Raw genomic sequence first — 24,348 nt, forward strand, 5'->3', positions numbered from 1 at the left:
TATAAATGTTGCTTTTTCTTTATTGTTTGATTGTAGTATGTTATATGTTATACAAGTATGCTGATGTATGTTACAATTTGCTGTGTTTTTTACTGATATATTCGTATATTTATTATGTATAGTGAAGTCGATAATTTTATTTAGCGATATTTTAATAGTCTATATTTTTGTTTTCGATATTTTGATTTATGTCTTTATGTGTGTTGAAAGTCGATATTTTTTATTTGTGATATTTTTTAGGGTTGATAATGTATTCAATGTTTTTTTGTTGCTATATTGTTGAGTCGATATTTGTGTAGTTTTATGTTTAAGTATTGGGAGTGGATATTTTTGTACTCGATATAATTAAATCGATAATTTTGGTACTCGATATTCGGTCTGTCGATATTGTTTCAGTGATCCATTATACGCATAGTCCTTCTTTCCTTTTCAGGGCAGGCCTGAGTCAGCGCACATGCACTGATCTGTGAGACTTGCTGTAGTGTAATATGGAAGAGAAGCCCTGCCCACTCTCCGCCCATATTTTACATTGGCTTGTGCCTTTGTCCTTCATAAATGCTGGCTTCTGATTCAGTAATTGGCTTGTTAGTCCCTCGGTAGTAAGGCCTTGTCTTCATTTGTAACTTTCCATGGCTACTGGCCCCTGTACTTCGGTTGTTACACTGTATGTCTTTTTAAGTCAGTAAGCACTACTTTCTTAAATGTGTTTTTACTACTGCAGAGACAACATGCTTTCCTCCTCCCATCTCCTGTATGGACATTGCAGCCTATAACCGCTCGGGATCCCTCCCATGTTGCTGCTTCCAGCTGCACGGTTTGTTTGTATTTCTCACTGTTTGTTTTTGTTGGCTTGCCTTGCAGGGAGAATCCATTGTGTTTTATTTATTTATATACTGTAGTGGTTACTATTTCCTCACGATTGGCCATCGCAATGCTTCCTCCTCGCACAGGGTGATGCACCTCCTTCCCTCTGGTCTAAAGAGCGTTGGCGGGGACTGCTCTCACAGGTGAGTTCGGTGCTAGGTCTGTGGCAGCTGAGAGGTGAAAGCAGAAGGTTCAGGAAACCGAGGAATCGGGGATATCATACCCCCCACCCCACACACGACCAGGGCTAGCACAGGCAGATGCTGTGATCTATGCACACACCCAAAGACCCCGGCCAGGCACGGCAGCTGTCAGCAGGCAACGGAGGCACAAGCTGAACTGGGAAGTGCTGCTGTAAGGGTAGCCAAAGTGTGAAAAGGGCATCACTGCAACCCAGTTTTTTCTTCTTTTTTTTCACCATAAGGCAATATTTCTCTCCTATTGATCAGAGGCTAACCAGCTCCAGACACTCCCACATACGGCTGCTTTTTTTGCTCAATTATAGATGACAGCACTAAAGCAGCCTACGCTGCTTGGAGCTGGAATCCAAGGTCCCCCTTCCTGTACCTTGACAATGCTAAAACACTAAACCAGAGACATTGCCTAGGCAGGAGAGGGGTAACACCACCAACTCGCACAGCAGACAGAGCAGGAGCAAGCTTGTTGCATTATTTGCAGCCTGTGTACTTCTTTTTAACGTCACCTTTTGAAGAGTATGAAAGTGATGTCAAACGAATCAGGAACCGACAGGGCAGCTTGGATATAATTATATCTTTGCCAACAGGGCTTTAAGTGGGATGAAAAAACTGTTTGGGGGTCTCTCGTAGGGGGTGGCTGATATAAATAAGGGCGTGGCTTAAAACACCTAAGCTGAAAATCTATGCATAGCATAGGCCCCTCACACAGGTATTTTGCTGTGTCTGCCCGGTCATCCAGATATATAACACATCAAGTAATATTACACCTACAATAAGGCAGGGCTACTGGCTTTGTCAGTGGTTGTAAATTGCATAAGATAAATAAGCAACAACTATGAATTCATTGTATATAATAGTGGAAATGCTTCCGTTCTTGTGAGTGAGGTTGTGCCGTATGGCTAGAGCAGCCGACGTTCGAACTGAGAAAACAGGTGCGAGCCTGACATGACGTGATTCAAAAAGTGAATATGTCTTTGTGCAATGTAACTGGTGCACATGAAAAACAATCCGGGCCCGATTCACAGAACTAACTTAAGACAAAATCCTAAACTTACTACTTTTGGTATTCACAGAAGTTAGGATTTTGTCTTAAGACAGACTTAAGTTAGGATTCTGTCTTAAGTCTGTCTTAAGACAAAATCCTAACTTCTGTGAATACCAAAAGTTGTAAATTTGTGATTTTGTCTTAAGTTAGTGCTGTGAATCGGGCCCTCCAAGTTTGCGCTATATAAAACTGAAAAATGAGTTTCTTTGAAGTTACATCAAAAGCAGTGGTGGGTTTTACAATTGCAGAGTTAAGCTTTTTTTTCCCTCCACCCATAAGGTAAAAATGTAGATCCCGATACGGACCCGACTCGGCACCTGATCACTAGCAGGACCCGGCCAGGACACGGCCCACTTAACCCCTCCCATGCCCATGACAAGATCAGCTCGTCATGAGCCACGGTTCTCGTGTGCTCGCTCATGACGAGCTGAGCTCGTCATGACCGTTAGAACGCTTGCACACTGGGCAAATTCCCCTGCTGTCCGATCGTTCTAATGAAACGGGTGTGGTCATGACGAGCTCAGCTCATCATGAGCACCGGGGCGCTGTGCGCCCCCCCCCCAATACGGCAGGGGAATGACCCCAGCAGCCCAGGGGTTAAAGCCCGGTTTGGCAATCATATTCCATGTCTAATATCCTGCGATGCGTGCAACACTTGTTTCATGTTGTTTTAATATTGTTCTCTGATGCACGTCAAATGCAGTGGACCAGCAAGGCTTCTTGCTTGTTTTAAAAGAAAAAAAAATTCTGCATATTATATTTGGAAAAAGGTATGGGGGATTCAGACACGACTCCATCTATTAAACGTAGCGGGCAATGAAAAAACCCTCAGTTCTTTAGCAACGAGGCAGGCAGCATGAATTGTTTTGCAAATTTATTTCTTTTAATATGTTCGCATGGGTGATTGAGGCATATTTTTTTATTTTCAGAGAATCTGTCATCTTTGTGATTCCATGATGGTCATGTGTATGCAATGGGCATATTAGTGTACAATAAATACTTGGGGCTTCATTACGATGTCGGGCGGATCGCCACCGCCATGGTGGCGGGGGCGATCCGCCTGACAGAAATGCCCATCCACCACCCTTTTCCCCCCGCCACATTACAATGGCGGGGGGACCGCAACAGAGGGAAACACCGCCCGCCACTTTTCCGCCCCGGTCGCTTTTCGGCCGGAGCGGAAAATGATTAATATGGTGGCGGTGTCTATGAGACACCGCCAGCCATATTACAATAGCAAGAGTGCAATGCCTTTTCGCGGCGGCAATGCCGCCACGGAAAGGCAGGCGATGTTCACTCTGGGGGCCCCCTGTGGGCCCCCGGAGTGAAGGCCAAAGGGGGGTGGCACACGGGGGGTACCTGTGGTACCCCCCTGCATTTGCATAATCAAAGCGGCAGGAACCGCGCGGTGCCTGCCCGCCACTGTGGTGGGCACTTCCTTATGGTGCGTGCAGGACCCCCGACCTTAGGGCGGGCAGTCCCGATTTCCGATAGGCCCACCCGCCATCCTAATGGGGCCCCTGGTGTCCTGTTCGCTGCTGACCGCCATACGCCTCTAGAGGTGAACCTATAACACCTCTTATCTTTTGGAACTTTGTGCTATTGTCAACTAATTGAGAGATTTTGGATTGCGAGGATGCCGGTACTTCAACTGTAATCACACTATGCCTTCAAAAACACCTAAATCAGAGAGCAGGTAGAAATAGTGTTTTAGTCCTAAGCAGGGAATTTGAACAATTCACCTAATCAACTATTTCTGTTGTCACGTGTTTAAATACCAGTGTGATGTCTTAAGTTTCTTTTACTACAAAGAACTCTAATCTTGCATCATTCTGATTCATATTCTGAACGGGGAGGGAGGTACAATGTTATTAAAGTCACTTGCTTCAAATAAAAGAGTTGCACCTTTTATTTTGCTCCGGACAGGCACACATGTATGTTGATAAAACTGGATCGCAGAAAGAAAATTCTGTCAAAAAGTGATAGGGCTAAAGCAATAAACAGGCATTTTGTGAATATATAGTATGTCTGTCTTTTGCAAATTGACAACAGTCTTACAACCTCATTTCCCGAGGCCTTGAGAAATGAAAACAATATTTCCCAAAGAACAAGATGATTCCAGCGACCAGCCTCCTTTTCAACCAGGAGGCTGTTGTGTTAACTTCCGCCACAGAAGGACAGCAGGATTTCACTGAGATATCCTCTTGTGAGGCCATGGCAACGCTTCTTCTTGACACAGTGCGAAATACCCCTCCCCCGTTTGGTACAGTATTGCCTTTGAGGCATGTACCCCATGTACAGGAAACGAGCTTGGAAGTGAACGGACTGCATCCTTCAAAACATCTGCAAACAAACTTTCCCGATTTTACTCTCTATTGTGTAAGGCTGCCGTTTTCACAACATGAAACCATTCATCTCGTTCTCGTTGTATGCTAAAATATATTCTGTATTTAAAATGTTTTATTACAGGCCAGACAGAACTCATATAAAAATTTTGTTTTCAAGTCTTGTTGATGGTCTGACAGCTTTTAAAAGGCCATTAGTGTAAATAATATTTAATCACAGAGTTCCGGGAGCTCCAAACAGATAGCTTTAAATGGCGTAGGCTTACTTTTCCTTCTTCTTTTTGATAGTTTTTTTTTAAAACTGCTGTGGTTTTTTACATTTAATGTGCTCGCATCCAAGCGATTGTTCTGATATTTTAGTTTTTATCTGTGCCTCTTTCAAACATAGACTATGAAGTCAAAGTGCAGCTCCTCCTAATTGACCTTTGTTAGTCAACTGGTCCTTTGGATTAATGCAAGTACTGGCTAGAATTACCGTCTGAGTCATAAAATGTGCAGTGGAGGTAGCAGAGTACACACGAGTATTTGGCAATAGATAAATGTGTTGTACACAATCAAATTAAGAATCAGACAAACGTTGGCAGTTCCTATTTTCTCTACAAGGTGCTAAATTGTATCTAAAGAAATCGAATGTATATTTTTTGTTAAATGTTATCAAGAGCCACATATAAAAATCTGCTACACCAGGTTATTTTTGCCCTGTAAGGTGGTGATCACAAGTTGTGCAGAGTAGGGTGGAATATTTACCACACCTAGTAAATAGTATTGCCCAAGGGTGAGTGTTAGAAATGAGATCTCTGGTTGGCTAAGGCTTGCGTCAAAGCCAGGCAGAGACCACCACTCTAGTCAGGGCAAGGGAGTTACACGCCAAAGATAACCCTGCTCACCCCCTTGGTAGCTTGACACGAGCAGTCAGGCTTATCACAAAGGCAATGTGTAAAGCGTTAGCGCAACAAACACACAGCAGCAACACACTAGGTACACCACAAAAAGGAACTCCACACAAGGTTATATATAAAAATAGCCTCTGTATTACCATAAACACATTAAATCATAATCACACATATGGATGTATGACGTTAATCACGCAACTTTTACAACGCAAGTCGTTACAACGACTTGCGTTGGGTGGCGCTGGATAGTGAATAGTTTAATTTACTATTCCAACTCCAGTCCCCGTGGATAGCAGGGAAGGTTTTAAACCATTCCATATCCTACAGCGCCCCCCACGCAAGTCGTTGTAACGACTTGCATTGTAAAAGTTGCGTGGTAAAGGTAGTGCGTGGTAAAAGTTGCGTTGTAAACGCTGTTCCCCCACACATATACACTGTGCCAACTGGCACTGGGCAGTATCTACAGGGGATTATATACATGTGACAGGGCCACATAGACCACTGTCAGAAGCAGCACTTAGTAGAAAAAGTAGATGTAGAACATAGAATAACTGAAGCACAAAATACTAATTTTAGGGCAAAACCAGTAACTACTGGTAAAAGTTAGGAACACATTATGCAACACTAATCACCTTAGGCATAAAGCATGCAGGAAACCATAAATTCACTAGCATAAACCATACTAGGCAAAACAACCTCCTAATCATAAAACACTGGTAGAGGTATAAAGCAGGATGCATAAATACATTACGCATAAATCACGTTAGGCATTGGGTAATTACCATCATAAACACAGTATACAATCACCTTGCACAAGAATCACAGTAGGTACTGACCCCAGGCCAACTGGCCTTCCTTGGGGCTCAAGAGCCCTTTGTCCAACAGTGTCAGGGCTGGCCGCCTAGGCAGCGAAAGCAAAGGTGTGGAAGAGTTTGGGCCTAAACGTGGCAGCTGCCCACTAATTGCTGGGCAGCTGGGGATGGATGTGGCGAAGGATTGCATCTCACTCCTACCTTCAATCCTGCCCCTCCCCCCCAAATAACTGTGCTCCTACACGATGCAGCTGCTGGGCAGCTGGAAATGCTGAAAGGAGGCCCGGGCTCCCAGTGGCCCTCAAAACAAACGTGCCAAACGAGGGAGCGACCCGGAGCTCGGGAAGTAAATCAGCAAGTGTTGGAGCCCCACGGGGCTCTGCAGATAACTAAGACGAAAAGCACTGTGGGGCACAACACGGGTCGAGGACACAGGCCCCTCTGGCCCTCTAAACAATTATGGGCTAGTATGAGCGGCCCACTGCCAGATGGGGCCGCTCTGACTCAGGGTCCCACACTAGGGTTTCTCACTCCAATAGTTCCCCACACGTTGGAGCGACCTGCAATGGCAAGCCCGCTCAGGACATAGGCAGGGTCACTCCGCCCTGCTCCACGACAATTCTGCACCCATGGAGCCCCCCGCCCGTTTCAATTTACGGGGCGGCTCTCGGGGGACTCCGCTCTTTTCCTCGCCGGTATGCGGATCCAGCAGCTTCTTTCCTTTGCTGCATGGATCTCCGGGAGCAAGCTTGATGGAATACGGGAGGAGCACTGAGGCTGAGACGCCCAGATTCTCCTCCGCTCTGAGTGGCTTCCACCGGTCGAGCCCCTCCATTGCGAGGCAATGCCCGCGGTTGGGACCAATACCAGCGCAGTGGGCTCCTGACGTCAGGGGCACTGCGAGGCAGCAAGAGGGGAGACTCCCGGGCCAGCGGCGGTGATGCGGGGTAGGCACCTGCTAAAGTACAAAGTCCCTGGTGGGGTGGGCACTCGCTAGGGGTCGAGAAAACGGCAGATATGCGGGGTGGGCTCCTGTCCCGAAAAACAAGTCGGACTGCGGGGGAATATCTACGCCGGGGACTCCCCCACACAGGTGATCACAGCTTTGTGCTGCTGCTGGAACCAGAAGCACTGCTCCTCGGGACAGGAAAATGCTCCTGAGTAAAACAAAGCACCTCTTCAGCAATGGAAACCAAGCGCTCTTCAGGATGAGAAATAAAGCGCTCCCAGGCGATGCAGCCCCAGAATCCAGGGAAAGTCTTTCAGAATGCAGGGGGGGGCAAAGGCAGGGTCCAGGGGCCAGTTCACAGGACCCTCCAGCAGGCAGGCAGTCCCTAGTGGCTGTTCCTCCTGGTGCCCAGCAGCAGGTACCGCTCAAGTTAGGAACACAGACAGAACATTTTTCATGGGGTCACAGCCCCTTCTTATACACAGATTTCCTTTGTCTACAACTGTAGGGCCAGGGGAGAACCAGATTCAACTGATTCAGGAGCACTTTCTTTTCCTCAGCTCCCCTCTCTATTCACAGGACAGGCCAGGGACATCAGACGCACCACAGGAGGTGGAGCAAGCATTGTGGAGGGAAGGCACAGCCCTATTCAGGTCCCAGGTGCAACTCCTCCGTCCCATCTACTTGCAGATCTCCCTACTCACCACCGAGCAGACACATCCTGGCTCCTAGAGCCATGCACACCATCCAGCCCCTGTCAATTATAAGCCAGACATGCACTCCACGTCAGGCAGGTAGACACACAGCACACAGAAGTGCCAACTTCTAAAAGTGGCACTTCTCCACCAGTCACAATGAATCTGCGCACACCATTGCATAGCATTTATTCTTACAAGTTCGCACATACCAAACTCGCCCCTCCACTCCTCTCCCACCAGGAATTACCAGGGAAACACATATCCCCATGCATTGCTATGGGAGAGCAGGCCAATCTCACCACACGCACTCAGATTGCACACGCACTCTACACTGGGACACATTGCACAGAAGCCAAAAACTACTAGTATCAGGTCATATTTAAAGGCAAAAAGTTTAGAGGTGAACCTACCAAAAGTGTCAAGTCAAACAGTGAGTTACCAGGTATGGTAACTGCCTCCTGTTTTGAGATTTAAATCTGGAAATGGGGCACAGCATAAAGGGTCAGTTTTTGACATACCAGATTTAGAACGTTTTGCCTTATGTTTGTTTCCACACCTCCCAATAAATATTGCTTAAGAGAGCTGCTCAGTGTGCATAATGTTTTATTGGTTATGTATAAGGTACCAGAAATTCTCATCAAACGTTTCAATTATAACTTCTTAACATATTGCACAGCAGCTGCACTGTTCTACAACATAGCTTAAATACATTGGCAAAGCCAAAACCGTTTGCTAAACACTTATAAGGTCCCAAAGGTGAGACCTATTGTCTATGCCAATGCTTGTTAATAATGTATGTACATTGAACTTAGAAAGTGACGTGGCGTATATAGACAGAAAGAGGGTGTGGCAGAGTGTCCAGAGCTGCATATTTCAGACCTGAGGATCCCAGTTCGAGTCTCGCCGGCACAACATCCTGTGATTCTGGGCAAATCACCTAGGGACAGATTTACAATTACTGGTGCATCCCTGCAAATTAGCAGGGATGCACCAGTAATTGTGCGCCGCAGCTCCGCCACCCATGATGCGGCACATCATGTGGCAAAACGGCACAGATGCGTCATGCATTCGTCCCGTAAAAGCAGCGCATTGCTGGAGTTGCATCGCAAGCGCGACACAGCTCCAGCAATGCTTTGGGGGGCCCTATCTGGACAATGCCGCGTCGAACCTTACTCCTGCTTCAAGTAAGCGCAGGGTTTTGATGCAGCATTGGCCTAAAAGTGACTGAGTGAAATCTTATAGATTTCACTCAGCCACGTTTAGGAGGCGTTCCTGCGCAGGTACCCCCCTACCCCCCTGCGCCGGAAACCCTCCTTATGGAGCAGGGCTTCACAACGTGACGCATCTCCCAGATGCGTCACGTTGTTCATACCCTGCACTATGGCGCATCTTTTGCGCCGCCGCTGCCTCACAAAAGTGACGCAACAGCAGCACAAAAGAAGCGCAAGGGGCTTGTAAATCTGCGCCTTAATGTCTCCATTTGCACTATATAAATCTGCTGCAAGACGACAAAACAGAACGAGGCAAAACTTTAAGAAAAATAGTTCCACCAAAGCGGATCATAACAGTATTTTGGCTACAAGCAACTGATAAGAGGAGCAGACGAGAAACAAGTGTTGGTAAATGCAGAAAAATATGCTACAGCTAATAAAAATGCAGGAAAAGTAATTGGCAAGCACAGGAACCAATGAAAAGCAAAAAAAGCAAGTGAGCAGGATGTAAGCCCCTTCTAATATTTATATTAAAAGCAATAGATTTCACAAGCACAGGCGCAAAAGATATTTCAAGTCCAATGAAATGAGAGGTTCAAATGGGGTACAAAGGGCTTTATTTGTGAAAACATAAGTGCCAGGTTACTGCTGCTTGCATTACCAATTTGCCCTGCCAGCGCTGCCAGTGTCAGTACAAATACAATTAGTAGCCATTACACTTCTACAAGTGTGACAATCCGGACTATTCCAGGCCCCCAAAGCTATAAGAATAGCTTGTGTTCGGCTGGTAGTAGTTATTTTTTTAAATGTATATTGAATTAGTTAACAACTGTTGCTGTGCTTATCTCTAAATCAAACAGCTCCACCATGTGGTAGACTGTCACAAGTGCTGGTGTTGACAATTATTTGCCAGTTCCAAACGCCAGAAACCACTGGCTCAAATTAAGCACTGACTGTAAACTATTTAGGGTTCAGCAATGGCATTCATGGAATTATTTGTTTTTCACTGACAAAATTGCTGTTCTTTTAAGGCTGGCGGGTGGTACTGGCAGACACGATGGAGAAAGATAAGCACTAGCCACTATCATGTGCTGGGAATTGTATAAAGGGCTGAGAATTAACTTGATGTCTCAGAGTAATACTCTACCTGAGGTGGAATGTTGCACTCTGATGCAAAGGTTAATTCTCGGTAGGAGAAATGACAGAGTCTCGCAGTGAGTCTGCTGGAGAGTCGGCATCCTTCAGCACTTTCTGCTACAGGGCGTCGGGCAAGTAGATAGTCGATCTGCTCCAAACCACTGTGTGTTTGTTTGACGCATGTTTGGACTTAATAACGTCACCCAAAGGCTAATTTCTTGGAAAACGCCAGGAGTTCTAGGAGAACTTAATATTCAAGCAGGGGGAAGTCCCGAGCTGCTGAAGGCGGGTTTTTACAAGAAAACGTTGTTAATTCTTGGAGCTTAGTGGAAGTATCCATGCCGTATTTGGGCTGTATGGTTTAGTCCAAATATGGTAATGATTTCTATGCCTATATGAGGAAATGATAAGGTATACCTATATAAGGGCATGAATCGGGAAATTTATACCAGGGTCCGAGATTCATTTACAACATGATAATATGAAGGGTTTAGGTGGGAAGTGTAATTTTTTGTTACATTTTATGTGAGGAAGAATAGACAGTTTTAAATTGTTTTGTTTCTGTTTTTGCCATTCCAGGCCTGAAGAAGCGGCATGCAAATGCAGTGAAACACTTGTAGGCTGAAAATATCCTATACTCAAGAAATTTATGTTTTATTTGAAGTTTCGCAAATGTATACTTTCATGGTGCTGGAAACCTGTTGAAAAAAAATGCACTGATGTAATAATAATGGTTTCTGCTGTGACAATATACCTGGAATAAATATAACTGTAGATCATACACTTGTTATTAGTGGTCAATTATTAGTTAGAAATAACTCCCTACAAAAGTTTTGTTTACTTGACCGTATCTACTTGGTTCTGCATCATTCAAGTAGGTTAGCCTGTGCAGGGCCGTTAATATCCTTGCCTGATATTAGTTTTAACTTAGAGAACATTACAGTGGCGGCTCCTCCATAGGGGTGTTTGGCCCCCCCTCCCGCTGCTTTCTCGCAGTGCGAGAAGCAGAAACATAAAATGGTTAAAACTACCCTTTTATGTTTCTGCTTCTCGCACTGCGAGAAAGCAGAAGTGCCTGGTTGTACTCCTGGACGTGGGCAGGGGTTGAGGGCTTACCCACTGTTGTGAGTAGTGACAGTTTGGTCGGCCCCTGGAGCTGACCAGATAATCAGTTCCCACAATGGTGAGTAAGCCACTCCCCCCTGCCCTCGAGCAGGACCACCCACTCTCAGTTTTCTCTATGTAGGAGAAAATGGCACGGCTGTGGTGCTCTCCCCTGCACCTCACCAATCACAACGCTGCCATTGCAGTCTTGTGATTTGCTCCCATGTTAAGTTGCGGCTGGCGGCATCATGACTCGCAGGCCGCGTGTCCACCGGCCGCGACTGGAGAAGAGCACTCCCCTGAGAATGTTGGAAAAATGTTTTAGTTGAAAAAGAGGAGCATCCCTTCATATACTAAAAGTGCATGTTTACTTGTTTATCTGCACACTACAATAACAGCCTAGGTTGCAGGGTAGTTTACCTGAGACTACATTGTTAACTGTGCACAAAGGAAGGGAAAATGTGTTTCCTTGCTCTTAGGCAACTCAGAATCGATGAGGTAAAATTTCAATTAAGATTGACTGTGTTAGGACCTTTGATAAGAAACATTTTAAAAGTTTAACCATGTGACCCCCGTCCTGAAAGTTCTGTGTGAGGTAATGTCAAACCAGCCAGAATGGTGTAAATGACCTGCAGTGTAATAACATACATTTAGGCTGCCTTTTTTGAGCCTTTTTATTTATTTAAGGCGATTTTATATAGCACTAACTTTACCCGAAGGTGTCAGAGCGCTTTACATAAGAACCAGTTTCAATACATAAGGACTTAGGATTACGTGCGTTACATCAAAGATACAAGCAAAAAAAAATTGCTGTGATGTATCGGTGGGGGGAGGCAGAGCTCATAAAGGTCGCTACCGCTCCGCTGCCGCCGCAACGCCGTGTGCTGCCCGTGGCGGGCAGAGCAGCTGATCCTAAGCGACCTGGGGATTGGGGGACGTGCTACTAGTCTGGGAGAGATATATTTACTGGTACTTCCATTGACCGGTAGCTAGAGCAGAGAGACACCAACATTTGAGCAGTCTTGTCTTGCTACCTGCATCAGTATAAGTCGCAACAATCGTAGCATTTAATCACATGTGGGATAAGACATAGAAAATGGCCTTTACCTTTCACAGTGATCAGTGATGCAGAGGGAACACTGGGAGGCAAGAAAAGAGGGTGTCACCCTTAACTCCCTTTACCTCTGTGCACCGATAAACCCTACTGTCACACTTACCTCCCTTTAGATCTACTCAACCCTAAACTTTAAATTCATCCATACCTACCTTTACCTCTACAGCCTCTCAATACTATTATCACTCTTAACTCCCCTTACCACTACACACCACTAAACCCTAAAATCACCCTTAGCTCCCTTTAACTCTACCCACTCTAAACCCAAAAATTGCATTTACATCCCTTTACCTCTACTCACTCCTAAACCCTAAAACCAACCTTATCACCCATTACCTCTACCCGCCACTTAACCCTAAAATCTCACTTACCTCTACCCACCTCTGAACCCTTAAATCACCCTTACCTACTGTGGCATATAATATCAAGGAGTACGCCAGCAGCCAAATGTGGCTAAGCTGGTTAGTTCATTCCACAGAAGAAGATCACACCCAACCATCTTCACTGGCTCCCAGCCATCTTTGCCTTCCTTGATCCCCACAATTCTAAATGACTTCATAACATTCTGACAATCTGTAACACATACAGAGTGAAAGAGGTGTCCTTGTAAAAGTCACCATTACAATATGTATTGTAACTACACCCCTCTTTTTTATAACAAAACAGCATAAGTATTGAAATAATCAAAGATATAAAGAATAAATAATATAAAAAGAAGTTTAAGAAGAATCAAAATTAACATGTTCATGTATATGGAAAGTACTTACAATTCACACAAGTTTACCCTTTACACAAATCATGTAATTATGTAATTTAAAATGAACATGACTACTCGGCGTAATCTTTTAAATATTCTGGAGCTCGCACCACTCTGTTTGACCTTCTTATCACAGCACCCTTACCAGTTTCTTTTTTTGTTCCAACCATTTCACAAAACCTGTCACTTGGATTAACTGTCTTCCCTTTATATATAACTGCTCGTTGAGGTTACAAATGTGGGGATCCTGTGTTCTGACTGCATTATTGAATGTTTTAATAACCTGTATGGGATTGGAAAATCCACCACTTACTCCCGCTCCTGTTGGATTTTTTGTCAACACCCAATCAGCCACTGATATACATCTTTTTTTGCTGCATTTCTTTGCTAAAATATTCCTTTCTGTTTCTAACTCTCTTATCCTTTCTCACTCTCCAATCATTCTCAGTGGAACCTTTTCCCAAACTGAACTCATATACACTTGCCAATGAAGGTTCTACAGTTGTGTTGGAGTCTACCCCAGAACAATTCAAATGGGGTTTTACCAGTGGTGGTATGTGGTGTGAGTCTGTAAACATTCACCCTCCTTTTCACTTCATATTTTCGGTTCATGAAATTGGCTTTGGCCATAGTTATGGTTTCCTTGAAAAGCTTATTGAATCTATTCACCACCCCATTGGTTTTGAGATGATAGAGAGCACATCTCTTGTACTGTATACCTCGTTCTTCATGAAATTCCTTCAACTCTTTCGAGAAAAGTTACACAACATTATCAGTGAATAAAGTCTCTGGAAAACCTTCGGTTCTTATAAGTTCAATCAAGATTTTTGTCACTGATTTAATTTCTATTCCCCTTGTAAAGCACACTTCTGGAAATCTTGTAAATATATCTATTACATGCATCTCTTGTGCATCTCCATGAACGTGTCCCAAAATATCAAGAGGAATCTCATGCCACAGACCAGTTGGCAATCTCTGATCACTGTGGGTTTACTCTAGGTTTCATGACTTTCTCACTAACAGCACACTGTGCACAATCTCTCACTATTCTTTCAATTTGCAGATTCATCCCTGGCCACCAATAAGGGGAGTGTATCCTTTCTTTTGTTTTCAATACCCCTGATGTCATTCATGAGACAGATTTATCAACTCTTCTCCTAATTCGAGGAACCAATCTTGTTCCTCTGAATATTAGACTATTACTTGTCAACAATTCTTGTCTTACCCACCAAAAATCTTTGGTGCTATCTCTATCTTTTATCCTTCCATCCTGTACAAATCAACTGCATCATTTCATTCAGTACATGATCACACTTCAAATCCTCATGCCATCTCTCTTCAGAAATAATATCACTCCCTACAACACATACAAATTACCTCATAACATCGTGTCATTCGATACACATACTGTGTGAAAAAGATGTCCTTGTTTAAAAGTCAACATTACAATATGTATAGTTACTACACTTACCTTTTCTCAAACCCACCCCTATACCCAAATTTACCTTTACCTACTTTTACCTCTACCCTCTCCTAAAACCTAAAATTACTAATAGCTCTACCCGCACATAAATCATTTTCTTAATAACATACAAATTGTGTTATTAATAAAAACCTTACTTGCTTAGTAAAGTACTGCATCATAAAGGTGGAAATACATACCTGAGCAGTAACTGGCTATGTGGTGAGGGATGCATGGTAAAGGGTATTTGCCATTGGTGTCTGCACAATGGAATGGAAAAGAAAGGAGTCATGTTTATTCATCCTCTTCTCATGAGGAGGGACCAGTTCCTGCTAGGAGAAGCAGGTCTGTGGAATCCCTTTCTCCGACTAGGGACATGCTAGCACTTATGTCTGCAGCAGAAGTGCAGGAATTTTATTGATGCAGCAGTGGCAAAAGCAATGGCAGAGAAATCCAAACACTGTTCGAGGTTGGCTAAGGGGTTTACTACTGGTAAATCATCTGTTGCTGATTTCCTGACCTCGGATACTAACAGTCCGGATGACTTCATCAGGAAAATACATTAGGCGAGAACAAGTTTCAGAAATGCTTGGGCATATCATAGACAATCTGGGTTTTTGGCTATTTTCATCCCAGAAAGAGAAGGAAGTCCTCTTCCCTCAATATGCCAAGCAGTTATATATGCCATGCCGCCTCGTAATAAAATCAAATTCTTTGAAGAATTGAAGGCAGTGGATCGTGCTAACATGCTAAGATATCTGAAAAAATGATATCCTGTTGAAGAATTAGAAGAACAGAGACAGTACTCGCTGTGATGCAGAAACACAATCTCTTAATAAATTGGGAATAATCTCACCTAGCCCCATCAGCGTTTTATTGGAGCATGTTTCCGCACCTGCTACTTGTTAGTAACGCTTCCAAAGGAGAGAGTAACAGAGACATCCACAATCTTCTGCCCCAATGGCTTCCTCTTGGTTACAACGACAAGGTGGTTAGGAGGCAGTTACATTCCTAGCTCCGGGTCAGGTTCCATCTACACAGGTTAATGAAACATATCCTCTAAAACTGAATTCCACTGTCGCAAGATTTATAGACAAGGTGAATCAAGATCTGTCCTGGAGGTTGTCAAAGAGCAAAGTGCTGAGAGGTGTTTCTCTGTATCTACTGTCTCTAGTGTTTGTCATTATGGTTGCCTGTGTAGTAGAGTGGGGTGCATGGCAGGTTGGTGCAAGGCTCTGGGGTTTTGGTCCCTCTCTCAAAGCCAGAGATCTTCCAACAGGAGGGAACTGGAGCTAGGCCACGGTGTAAACATCCATGTTTTACCAGCTCAAAATCCATCTTGCAAATGTAGTTTAACACCTTGCGTGCGGTGCAGATTTACCACTGGTGCTGGGCCCTAATGTAACTGGGTGTGGTCATGACGAGCTCAGCTCGTCATGAGCACACGAGCACCATGCCTCATGACGAACTCAGCTCGTCATGAGCATCGAAGGGGTTATGACAGAGAGGTAATTTGGAAAATTTAAAGGCCAATCAGAGAATTTAAATTTTAATTGGTCTTAGATATGGGATGATAGTTTACACCAAACCACTGTATAGCAATGCACAAGCAAAGGTCCTTATCCAAACTGCTAATCACCAATGTTAGAAATTGAGTTACTGGTTGACTGGGGTGTGAGCCCTAGGCAACTCTGGGGAAGGTACAGGAAAACCCTGAATGAACCTGTGCTCACCCTGTGGTAACTTGGCAGTCGGGCTTAACTTAGAGGAAATTAGTAAAGTATGTGTGCAACACTTCAAACAGTAACACAGTGAAAACACCACACAAAAAGAAGGTTGGAAAATAGTGCTTAATTTATTAGATAAACCAAGACTGAAATGTCAAAAATCCAATTATTATAACGAGTTATTCAATTTTAAAGTTTATAATGAGAAAGTGCTACTGGCGATATCTGGTCACGCCGGACCATGAAAAAGTCCCAAATTCAGGACAAAGGAGTGTGGGCCGGATGCAGGGGCCCAGCTAGGCCAGCTGAATGAAGTAACTTAAATCCAGGGGTGTCGAGGCCTTACGAATCATTTGCACTTCCACCCATATGCCTGTAGTCCTAGCAACAGCCAAGTACCTGGGGTGGGCATGGTCTATCAGACGGAGGGCTCTTCTCTAGAGTACATCGATTGGGGTATCCCCTCTGGCATCTGTGTAATCATGTACCAAAGTTTTATATTGTTTTTTATTTGTTCTGATTAATTGTCTATGTCTGCACAATTTCTCTTAAAATTACGGTATTAATGAGGAAACAATTTTTAACGATGTATTTTAAATGTATGTTTGTGCTTTTATGAGTATAATCCTCGAATAAAGCTTTTTGATGATGTAACTTAAATCCCTGTTGTGGAACATTGAGTGGATCCGAGTCGAAGATATGTAGCACAGCAGAGGAAATGCCTTGGTTCCGAGATGCAGGGAAGCTACGGAATGAGGGCCTGGTTCATCAAGCATCCCGTTGCAAAGGTGGGTGTTAAGGATGCTATGTGCAGCTGGGGCGATGTGTCAATTCTGATGAGTAGTGAAGCTGCAATGCCGACTTTCGTCTGCGTCATCTAGGCTGCCACCGAAGAGAGATGCAAGGACCTGCACCAGGGAAAGCGTTACAGAGTGCTGTTTCTGAGAGTCGGTTCCCAAGATGCGGGTTGGGGCAGTGATGTAAGTCTTTAGTGACGGGTCCAATCCATGCAGCAGCGGCAATGCATCAGTTCTGCTTGGGGTTACTCCATTCAGCCCTCGGAGATGCGTTGCTCAGCACAGAAGATGCATCTGTGCTGCTGGCATGCACCTTAATCCCACTTTTAAGGGTCCAGGACTGCATGGCACCACCTGGCAGGGTAGACTCACAGGTGGCAGAGTCCAAGTGCAGAAGTCAGAAGCCTGTTATGTCCCTGAGGCTTCGGATCAGGTGAGCTAACTAGCCCTTGGAATCTCTTTCTGGGTTCTGGGTCAAAGAGATACATGTCCAGCCGTTCCCACCCAAGCCAGAGGGCAGCAGGTAGCAGGTCAGCACCGCAAAGCAAGATTCCAGCATTATAAATGTGTTTTTACCACACATGGTAAATATCATTACCCCAGGGTCAGGCATTTACCACAGGAGGAACATCATTTCTACCCCAAGTTCTCAACAGGAAAATGAGGCATTGAATGTAAACACGCTGAGTTCTGCATGTTTTATATTTTTCCAAGCTTTTTTTCTCCCTGTTAAATTTCCTGGGGTTTGACCCAGCAAATTATAATGTTTTTTTAATTGGTTTTTTATTGGTTTGCTCGCCACTTTATAATAATGCTGAGCACATGACTAATTCTTCTTTGAGTTAAACAGGGCTGTGTCCAGTGTTTTATTTTTTCATAACTTTTTTTTTTTGTCAGAATTTTTTGTTGGAGATCAAAGATAGGCAATTTCATAGGATACAAAACAATATAGTAAATATAGATCAGTATGTGACTAATAATATACATTTGTAATATATTAAGGAAGATGAAAAAAGGAGGGAAAAGGAAAAAGGAGAAGGGAAAAAGCTATATATAGGGAGGGAAAGAAAAGAGAATTAGAACTTCAGGAATCGCGAAGAAAGGGGGTCCACATCTGCAGGAATATTTGTTCTTGGTCTTGTATCCTATAAATTACCTGTTCATAGGATGCTGTCTGTATCATCACAACCATCCAGTCCTCTTTGGAGTGAGGGCTAGGTGATTACCACAGTCTTAAACACATAGTTTAGCAGTAGTAAGTACAGTGTGTAAGAGTGGACTTTGAGGTCATGAAATAGTAGGACAACTTCTAAAGTCATGTTGCAAAATAGTGGCAGGTGTGAAAGGGAGTGAAAGAGGAATAGTTTCTAGTAGTGTAGCTCCTAATTGCTGCCAAAATTGTTTTATAAAAAGGACATTCAAAAATTATATTCAGGAGGTTACAATTAGGTGCAGAGCATCTCCAACACCTAGAATGCGATGATAAATCCAGCTTGTTACAACTTTAAGGGAGTCCAATGTGAATCATGTAAAGTTTTAAAAACACAGAACTTCATTCGTGCTTCACGAGTGCCCTTATCCAGGGCTTCCAGTATGTCTGGCCAGGTATCTTTGTCTATGGTGATATGAAGCCGTTCTGCCATTTATCACGGAGAGTAGCAAGAAGTGGCTGCGAACATAAATGGTTAATCAGAGATCTATATAAACCTGACATGACACCTTTATGTCGGCCCCAAGTGCAAAGAAAAGTCAAAATTGGCGAAGTTGGCAGTGTCCAAGGGGGAAGGCCAAGACATCTCTTCAGAAAATGTTGAAGTTGTAAATTCATAACGTTTTTTAAGTTACCAACAAAAAAGATGTCATCTTTACTTACCACATCTGAGCAAGTTTTTCTGTATATTTACAAATAATTAAAGATTTAATAATTGGGTGATTTTGTCACAAATTTTGAAAGAATATTTTTTTAAGATGAAACATACAAACGGTTTGGGGGAACTTATATTTGGTAAGGTGCTTCCTTGATTTGATTTAATAAACCTAATGATCACTACCTGCTGCAGTGGTGCAAGATGCTGCTATGTGATAAGAAAGTGGGTTTAATTCTCGCACCCAAGTGAAAATAAGCTATGAGAGATATTGTGTAACACTCACGGGAGGTGTAATATGTAATAGACTGCTGTAAAGGAAGTGTTGAAGAACTAAGTACCATGAGACATATGTTTTAATGTACACACTGTGTTACATTCCCAATTCTATGTCCGGACCGGAGGCTCTAATTATGCTTTTCTTCCTTTGCTTTATTCCAATACCAAAAAACACAGCAGCCAGAAAAGCAATAAAATAATTTTTTCTTACAACAGGTAGAAAAAACATCATTTGCTCTCATAAGTAATGAAACAACCCAGTCAATAAACATCAAATCCCATCATTCCAAGGGATAGCATCCTAACTGAGTCCTTCTACACTGTCCATAACTCCTAGAAAGCTCCACCATCTTGTGAAGACCTCCTCTTTCTTCGCTGCTGCGCAGCTAGATAAGTGCCTTTTTTCTCTCTCATGTGTTATGTTCATTGTAGAGTGCTTATTTGATGTTTTCCTAGGTTGGGGGGACCATCATTGAAGGGGTCACGGTGTTTTGTGTGCTGTGTTGTCTTCCCTTCACAGGTTCCCCTTTTGCTGTAGCCGCAGGAGCGTTTTTCATCCCTTAGGCGGCAGGCCAACTTTGCGGTGCTTATCGGGACCGCCTTGGGGCGCTTGCGCGTCTTGTTGCTCAAAGCGGAGCCGCGCTGAGAGAGAAATGAGTCTGCCCGAGCTTGTCCCCAGAGCCGCCAAACCAGAATGCCCTGCTGGGTACGTATTTACACAATTACCGCATTGTTTACGCACCGCTGTGGTCAGTATCAGAGGTTTGCCTTGTTTTCTTTGCTGATGGTGAGATTGTGCACTTTCACTGAGGCGCGCTTGGTGGCGGCTAGGCCGTGTCAGTTTCGTCTGATGGCCCGCGCGCCTAGGGCATAGTGTGCAGCCCTTTGTTGAGTTTTGCCTCAGCACAAAAGCATTTTCAGGTCTCCGATCTGCCCATAGACCCCAGGATAGTGGCGGGATCCTCTTTTCTGCCTATTTGCCCACCACTCCTCCAGATTTGGTAGTTGGGGAGGTTAGGCCTGCACTGGGGGGTTTCTCTTGTGTGTTCGGGGGCCGGGTGATTTTACTGCTAGCCCGTTTCTGCCAGAAGTTTCATGGGTGGGTGACCCCTAATTTTGGTGCCTAAATACCTGGTCAGTGGTGTCTAAGGTGCCATGGAGCAGGATAGTTATTATGAAGAGGAGGAGGCGACGCAGTACCTACCTCTGGATGATGATTTCTTTGAGGCGGCAGATACCTCCATTCTCAGGTGTGTGACGGAGGTGGTGACTCCGCTGGAGGAGCGCCTGACTAACTGCATTATTGGGGAATTGGGGAGTGCACTAGGTTGGCCCAGACTCACGGGCCCTCCAGCTCCCAGGCCACTACTCGCCTCAGGTGAGGATTCCCCATCACCCAAGAAGGTTTGTGGGGAAGGTGGCATGGAAGGGGAGCAGGGGGTGGATAAAGATGCCTTGAAAAGAGTGTTCCTGGTCAAGTTTGTGCCACCCTCTTCTGTGCCTCACCCGCCACCTGAGCCCACAGTGTCCACAGCACCCCCTACCCCATCCCAGGACGGACATTCCCCAACTGACTCTGATGACAACGAGGGGTCTTCCAGGTCCTGGCGTCCGGCTAGTTTTTTGGGCAACTTGCCCCAGGACGCTTCTGGCATGCTAGATCCAGATGAAATTATTCATCCACGGTCAGCAGCCTGGGCACCTGGGGACAAGGTGGCCAAGTTCGTAGCGGGACGCCTCCGCAAGCCTCTGGAGAAGGAAGCGCGGGGGTGCCTTAGAGCGGAGTGTCCGCGCCCCATGTTGGAGGGGAAAGTAGCACTTGCTCCCGAGTTAGATTCCAAAATGGCAACCTTCCTTGTAAAATACATAAAGGACCCTCGTAAAGAGATAGATAATTCCTGGCAATCGTGCCAGGATAAGCTCCTGGACGCCATTGGTCCAATGACCAAGATCTTGGACATGGAAGAGGAGGCTAAGGTGACGGGGACAGTCATCTCCCCCAACATTCTGTCCAACTGGGCGCAGAGGGTAATAACCTTTATGGGTAATGCCAACTGTGTCCTGTCAACAGAACGCCAGCGCTCCTTACTCATCAAGTTGGACCCAAAGCTAGGTGATTTGGCGTCCTCCGAGGCAGGAGCCGTGGCACAGGGGGGCCTGTTTAGGGACCCTTTTGTAAAAGAGTTGGGGAAGTTCGTTGCCACATTCACCTCACTGGAAAAGGCCCAATCGAATATCAAGAGGGTCTTTCAGACCCGTTTTTCCCAAGGGGCTGGTCGCGGGAGGGGTCCCGCGACCGGCTGCGTTGGTCAGCATACCAATATTGGGGACAGGGCTCCGGCACAGGACAGTACCAGACCTCAGCAAACTTTAACAACTTCTACCCCACCAAGGGGCAACATTTCCGAGGCCGCGGCAGCTTCAAGAGAAACTACGGCGGTGGTCAATCAGGAGGTGAGTGTCATCCCGGCAAAGCAATTGCGCATTGGGGGGTGCTTAGCGGATTTTCAGCATGCTTGGCAGATGCCTGGGTTCTGCAGACTGTGAGAGGTTTTCATATAGAGTTTTACGACCAACCGTGGCAGGACGTGCGTCGACATTCCATCTCTTTCTCCGTTCCCGATGCGCAGCTGATCAACAAGGAGGTTTCTGCTTTGCTCAAGAAGGGAGCCATCTGTCGATCAGCGCTGCACCTCAACGGTTTTACTCAGCAATGTCTTTCTGGTGGAAAAGACAGATTCGGGAAGGCGGCCGGTGATCAACCTCAAAGGGGTTCAATGGGTGTTTGGTTTACCGACACTTCAAGATGGAGGGTATCCATCTTCTACGGGATGTCCTCCGGCTCAGGATTGGATGGTCAGGTTGGACCTAAAGGATGCGTATCTGGTGGTCCCGATCCATCCTCCTCATTGCCGTTTCCTCCAGTTCTTATGGCGGGGTCAGGTGTACGAATTCACCGCCCTTCCATTCGGACTTTCCTCAGCACCTCTGTGTTTTACAAAGGTGCTACATCCAGTGGTGGAATCCCTGGGGAGTCGCGGAGTAAGAATGATCGTGTATGTGGACGACATTGTTCTCATGGCGCAGTGTCCGAGGACGTTGCTATCCCAATTGCTGCAGACGATCTCCCTTTTGGAAAGCTTGGGGTTCGTCATCAACAAGGACAAGTCTGTCCTCTCTCTGATCCAGAGTCCAGTTTTCCTAGGATTTTTCATGGACTTCATGAATTCTTCATTGAGTCTGCAAGATGGCCAATATCCTTCCCACCTTGAGGCAGACTATCTCCAAACCTAAGACGTCGCTCTGCCAGCTAGCGCTGGTGGAAGGTCTTCTTTCCTCTACCATTCAGGTGAATTTCTGGGGCCCGCTTCACTACCGGGCTTTGCAGCACCTAAAGGCTCACCATCTCACATCTCAGGAAGGGGCTGTTGTACGATCAGTCAGTCCCCTTGTCGGAAGACGCCAGAGAAGAGATGGCATGGTGGTTGAAACACATGGAGGCCTGAAATGACTGGGCAATCTTTGGGTCGTCCCCAGATCTGTTAATAGATTCGGACGCCAGCAGGTCCGGTTGGGGTGCCCGTTGCGGAGAGTTCTCTACCGGCGGCGTGTGGCCATTAGAGGAACAGAAGTTGCACATCAATTGCTTGGAGCTTCTTGCGGGTTCTTTCGCCGTCTGCTGTTGGACAAGGCATCTGGCGACCTCGTGCATGTTACTGAAGACCGATATGTCAACCGCTTGGGGGGGCCCTGTTCCCGTGCCTTGGCGGTCCTGGCAAAGGAGTTTTGGGAATATTGTCTGGCACACCAAGTCTCGGTGATGGCGGAGTACCTACCTGGTCAGGCCGTTCAGGTGGCAGATTGGCATTAAAGACAACTGAGGGACTCCAGCCTGTGGAAGCTGGATGTTCGGGTCTTCGAATGGTTGGACAACCTCTGGGGACCATTTTAGGTTGACCTCTTTGCTTCCCGCCTGGACCACCAGCTCCCACGCTTCTTCAGCAGGAGACCAGACCCTCTTGCGGAGGCCACGGATGCTTTTCTCCAAGACTGGAGTCTGGAGAAGGGTTATGCCTTTCCCCGTTTGCGATGGTGGTTTAAACGGCGGCCCAAATCTGCCTCTTGAGGGTGGAGACGGTGATGGTGAAGCCTTTTTGGAAGTCCCAAGTCTGGTTTCCAGTTCTTCTGGAACTTTCCCGGGATTTTCCAATCCTACTCTCCCCGCTTCCTAATCGCCTTCTGAATCCAGACGGGGAGAATCACCACCTCATCCTCCAGGGATCTCTCCGCCTCATGGCATGGAGGCTTTCAGGAGACGCTGGTCGCTCCTGGGCCTTTCGGGACAAGCTCAAGGCCTCTTGGCAACGGCCTGGGCAGACATCACTTCTAAGCACTACAGGTCCGCATGGACCAAGTGGATGCATTGGTGTATTCGATGGGATTTGGAGCCCGTGGTCACGGACATAGTTCCAATGTGGAATTTCCTGGCCGAACTAGCTACGGATGGCCTGGCTTACAGTTCTATCAACACAATAAGATCGGCAATATCAGCAGCTCACTGCCCGGTGGACGGTGCGCCGATTGGTGAGCACCCGTTTGTAGGCTCCTGCGAGGTATTTGTTTGTCTTTGCCCCAGGAGCCACGTTACTCAGTGCTTTGGGATTTCAATTTGGTCCTCAACCTCTTTTTGTTCTGGCAACCTAATAAATACCTTTCTTTGAAATAACTTTTGGCAAAATTAGCTATGCTTTTGTGATTGGTGTCCTGTCGTAGCGTCTCGGATGTTCGGGCTTTGGACATTACGCAAGAGTCTTCTCCCCGGAAGGGGTTACATTTACACTTGGTCGCCACACCAAGTCAGATTCCAGGACGATCTCTTACCTGGCCTTTGCGGATGTGCCCAAGCTCTGTGTGGTAAACTGTCTGAAATCCTATGAGGAAATGACAATTGAATTCCGCCCTCCGGGCAAACGGCAACTCCTTATTGCCTTGCAGAAACCCCACCACGCTGTCTCTTCCCCCACGATAGCCAGGTGGGTGAGATGGGTCATGCAAGAGGCGGATATTGATACAAAGCAGTTTGGTGCACATT

The sequence above is a fragment of the Lissotriton vulgaris genome, chromosome 1_1 (assembly GCF_964263255.1).
Source record: "Lissotriton vulgaris chromosome 1_1, aLisVul1.2, whole genome shotgun sequence".
NCBI classification, from domain to species: domain Eukaryota; kingdom Metazoa; phylum Chordata; class Amphibia; order Caudata; family Salamandridae; genus Lissotriton; species Lissotriton vulgaris.